Here is a 5,560-nt window from a genome sequence, read left to right on the forward strand (position 1 = left end):
GTAATGTCTCCAGATTTTCAGGGCGAAAACCACAGTTGCCAGCTCTAGATTGTGCGTAGGATAATTCTTTTCATAGTCCTTCAACTGGCGAGAAGCATAAGCTATAACTTTCCCACGTTGCATCAGCACTGCACCAAGACCTTTCTTGGACGCATCGGTGTAAACAACAAAGTCTTCGGTACCACTGGGTAGTGCAAGTACAGGAGCTGTAGTCAACTTATCCTTCAACTCTTGAAATCCACTTTGGCAATCATTGGACCACTCAAACTTCACAGTCTTCCTCGTCAGATTGGTAAACGGCAGCGCAATCTTAGAAAGTCTGCAATGAAACGACGATAATAACCCGCCAAACCAAGAAAACTGCGTACCTCTGATACAGTGGTAGGGATAGGCCACTTCTGAATCGCCTCGATTTTCACTGGATCAACAGCTATACCATCCTTCGAGACAACATGGCCTAAGAAAGAAATCTGGTCCAACCAGAAATCATATTTCTTCAATTTAGCAAACAACCTCTTTTCTTTCAACAACTGAAGAACAACTATGAGGTGCTCTGCATGAAGCTCTCTGGTCTTGGAATAAATCAGTATGTCGTCGATGAAAACAATGACAAAGCTATCCAAATACGGCTTGAACACTCGGTGCATAAGATCCATGAAGACTGAAGGAGCATTAGTCAGACCGAATGACATCACAAGAAATTCATAATGACTGTACCTGGTCCGAAACACCGTCTTAGGGATATCAGACTCCCTAACCTTCAATTGATAATAGCCAGATCGCAGATCAATATTCGAAAACACGGTAGCCCCATGCAATTGATCAAAAAGATCGTCTATTCGCGGCAACGTATATTTATTCTTGATAGTCCCTTTGTTGATCTCTCTGTAGTCGATGCAAAGCCGCAAAGACCCATCTTTCTTTTTGACAAAAAGAACCGGAGCTCCCCAAGGCGAAGAACTCGGCCGAATAAAACCTTTATCCAAAAGATCCTGCAACTGCGTCTTCAACTCTTTCATCTCTGTAGGGGCCATTCTATACGGAGCCTTGAAATAGGAACCGTACCCGGAACTAGGTCAATCACAAACTCCACATCTCTGTCTGGCGGCAAGCCCGGCACATCATCCTCAAAAACATCAGGGAACTCTCTCACCACATCAATATCATCAATATTTAACTTAACCATTCTATCTATATCAACAATCGAAGCCAAAAACCTATCACAACCTCTAAACAACAACTTCTTAGCCTCAAGACACGAAATAAAAGGAAGGACCAGCGAAGTACCTGCACTGGCGAGCATACCTTCCCTATTGCCATCATCTGCAAATTTCACCGTCTTAGCAACGCAATCAATCACTGCACGATAGGTTGATAGTCAATCCATGCCAAGTATAATATCAAATGCAACCATTGGAATAACAATCAAATCGGCATAAACAACTCGCTCATCAATTTGAACAGAGCACGCATACACAATAGATGTCGGGCACAACACATCTCCCGAAGGCAAAACAACATTAAACTGGAGGGGAAGAACAGAAGGAGCTAAACCCAAAGATCTCAAAAATAGTTAAGACATAAAAGAATGAGTAGCACCTGTATTAATCAATGTCGTAGCTACTCTGCCTGAAATTAAAATAGTGCTAAAGATCACAGAAGAATCTTGGTTTATACCATCCTTCATCATGGTGAAGATGCGACCCTGCACCTTCTCTTTACTTGCTCCTCTTGGACAGTCTTTGGCAATATGGCCTGCAGTGCCACATCGGTAGCAAGTATGAGTACCAAATCTGCACTCTCCCCGATGATTCCTACCGCACTTGGGACACAATGGCTTCTCTGGATCAGATGGAACTCTCGGTGCTTTCGGGCTCGACTCTATCTTGCCCTTCCCCTTAAAAATGCCCTTTCCTCTTTGGCTCGAACCCTGACCTCTCTGAACAATAGCCTACTGCCTCGCCTGTCTCTCTGTGGCAATGTCTTTCTCATCTTGCTCGGCCAACAAAGCCTTAGCCACAATCTCTTTGAATGTCACCGCCTTAGACATGTTGATGTCTCTTCTGATCTCTGCTCTAAGGCCTCTAATGAAATGAGCACCCTTGTCTTTATCGTTTGAAGCAATATACGAGGTAAACAAACAGCCCTCCTCAAACTTCAGAATATACTCATCGACATTCATACCTCCTTGACGATGTTCCAAAAACTCAGTCACCTTCCGAGCTCGAAGTGCATCTGGGAAGTACTTGTCATAGAAAAGATCAGTGAACTCTTGCCACTTCAATGCCGGAACATCCACACTAACCTTGGTAGCATTCCACCAAATGCGTGTAGCTTTGACTAACATGAACACTGCAAAACTGATTCTGTCCTTGTCTTCATAGTTGAGATGATCAAAAATTGCCTCAAGAGCTTTGATCGACTCTACAGCCACCGGATCAGTGCTTCCTGCAAATTCAGGAGGATCCATCCTATTGAAAGCAGTAAAGATTCCATCAGTACCAACTGCTTGAGCCACTTGACCTCTCACTTGACCTCTACCTTGGACTGTTCCTTGAAAACGTAGCAACTGTTGGATCTCTCACTATGGACCTTGGCTTGGTCTTCAATAACTTGCCGAACTCGTCGACAACTCTAGATGCAGAACTATCCTCACCCTCTGTAGCTTTTCTCTTAGGAGGCATACTCCTACAATGTGCTTACACAATACATATCAATAGATAACGATGAATAGATGTAGAAGAAGACATACCCGGACCGATGAAAGTAGACGAATTCATATGCATTGGTCCGAAGAACGGTGCTCTAATACCACTAAATGTGACACCTCTGACCGGTTTTTATAAAATAACAGCGGAAATAAAAATTTTCTTTAGAGGGAGGAAGGATTAAAATTACATTTCATATATAATCAAAAGTATACACATGATCAATAAAATGATACCACAACAAAAAAACAAAATATCATTCTTGTGATCATGTCCAAAATGCTAGCAAAAGATTTTCTTCCTTCCATCTCTTCTATATTCATATGACTCCGGCCCACAATCAACGTCCCGGCCCGTCACTCTTATCTGCATCACATGAAATAACTAAAATGAGTATGAAACTCAGCAAGTGGAACTCTTACATAGCAATGGATATATATCATACTCTGTAAAACATAGCTTTGAAATCAATAAATACCATCAACTCTTGAAACATAATAACATAGCAATATAACAATAAGATGGTATTTCTCTTTTCTCTCTTGGATTGAGATCTATATAGTATCTCTGTCTCTCTACCTATATCCCATCGATATAAATCGATAACTCTGAGGGATACAAGCCTATGGTCGTTGATCAACTAATTGCATGCAATCTCTGACTATGTATCTATCAATCCAATAAATCATTTAAACTCTCTCTTTGGCATTAAATCAAACACTTTGAAGACTCTTTTCTCTTGTATTCTCTTTTTCACAATTGAGACATAAAATGCCTCCATAATATACAACAAAGTGTATCAATACATAACATGAATCAAATGAAGGGAATAGCACATTAAAACCTTTGAAACACCATACATATAATATCATGTGAGCACAAGGAATGAAATTACACTTACTACACTTGGAACCTTGAATCTAAACCCTTGGTAGCAATCCTACAACAATAACCATATACTGCACCATCAACATCTCAATAATCATAAACCCATATCAATTAATCCATAAAACCAACACCATCACAAACCCAATACTTCCCCCAACATCAAAACCAAGAAATAATCAAAGCCACAAGCTTACCTTAGCTCCTAGAACCAACAAGAACCTTTCTCTCACACCAACAATCCAACCACAAGCTTGAATCAAAGAAAGGAAATGAAAGAAATGTAGAAACCCTAGTCTCCCAAAAGCTGAAATCGAGAATGGAGGAGAAGAAATGAGAAAAAAGTGAGCCAACTCTTGCATTTAAACACTTAAATCGCGAAAACACGTTTCTACTGTTCACGCACCGCGGGTGCGCTACCTTCTTCACCGCGGGTGCGGTGTGCCTACGGCACCTCAACCAAAAGTCCAAAAATGTTGGCCGCGGGTGCGGTGTGTCTTTGGAGATCTCATCAAAAATCTGAATTAAAGACCGCGGGTGCGGTCTTCTCTTGAGCGCGGGTGCACTGTCACCTTAAGCCAACAACAAACTCTATGCAACTAAAATCGAATCGTAAAGCCACTTCTCTTCATAATTTGGAAACACTCCAAACAACAAAGTTGCACATCTAAAACTTATCTAACCACCCCAATTGGCCTCATACCATTTGGCTCAACATGCTAATTACCATAAATTAAATCGTAACGACGCTACAATGATCGCCACACAACAACTATAAACATCAACCCTATAAACCATAAATCAAGATCCTTAACATCCAAACCATACTAAACTCAATCAAATAGTCAATAATCATATGAAATCTTAGACCGTACCGTTCACCAGGCTTGGCTATTAGAGCTTATGTCAATTTTGTCTTTAGCTTTTGGAAACTGCGATCACATGCTTCGTTCCATACAAATTTCTCATCTTTTCTTGTCAAAGAAGTTAAGAGAAATGATATTTTTGAGAATCCTTCTATAAAACGACAGTAATAACCAGCCAAACCAAGAAAGATACGTATTTCAGCAACAATAGTTGGTCGTGTCCAGTTATTAACAGCTTCAATCTTTATTGGATCAACTGAAACGTCTTCTTTGGAGATGATATGACGCAAGAATGCTATTTGTTCAAGTCAAAATTCACATTTCTTCCATTTGGCATATAAATGTTTATCTTTCAAAGTTTGCAGAACTAGTTTCAGATTTTCTCGATGATGCTCTATAGTTTGTGAGTAGATGAGAATATCATCAATGGATACAATCACGAACTTGTCTAAAAATGGCTTGAAAATTTTGTTCATCAAATCCATAAAAGCAGCTGGTACATTCGTTAGTCCAAATGGCATGACAAGAAATTCATAATGCCCATACATGGTTCGGAAGGCAGTCTTTGAGATAGCATATATATTTACTTTTAGTTGATGATAGCCTTCTCGTAAATCAATTTTCGAGAAGATAGAAGCTCCTTGTAATTGATCAAACAAATCATCATTTCTGGGAAGTGGATATCTATTTTTGATTGTCACTTTTTTCAACTCCCTATAATCAATACAGATATGAAGGGAACCGTCTTTCTTCTTCACAAACAAAACAGGTGATGCCCACGGTGAAAACCTCGGTCTAATAAACCCTTTATCAAGTAACTCCTGTAATTGTTATTTCAATTCCTTCATTTCGGTAGGAGCTAATCGATAAGGAGCTTTCGACATCGGATGGGTTCCTGCTATAACATCAATAACAAATTCAATCTCTCTATTTGGGGTTAAGCCTGTTATATCATCGGGAATTACCTCTAGAAATTCACAAACAACATATGTATCTTTTAACTTACGAACATGTGTATCAATGGTTAGAACAGATGCTAAATATCCTTGACACCCCTTATTTAGTAATTTACATGCCTTCATACAAGAGATTATTGGAAGA

This window comes from Primulina eburnea, chromosome 13, assembly GCF_022965805.1.
Source record: "Primulina eburnea isolate SZY01 chromosome 13, ASM2296580v1, whole genome shotgun sequence".
NCBI classification, from domain to species: domain Eukaryota; kingdom Viridiplantae; phylum Streptophyta; class Magnoliopsida; order Lamiales; family Gesneriaceae; genus Primulina; species Primulina eburnea.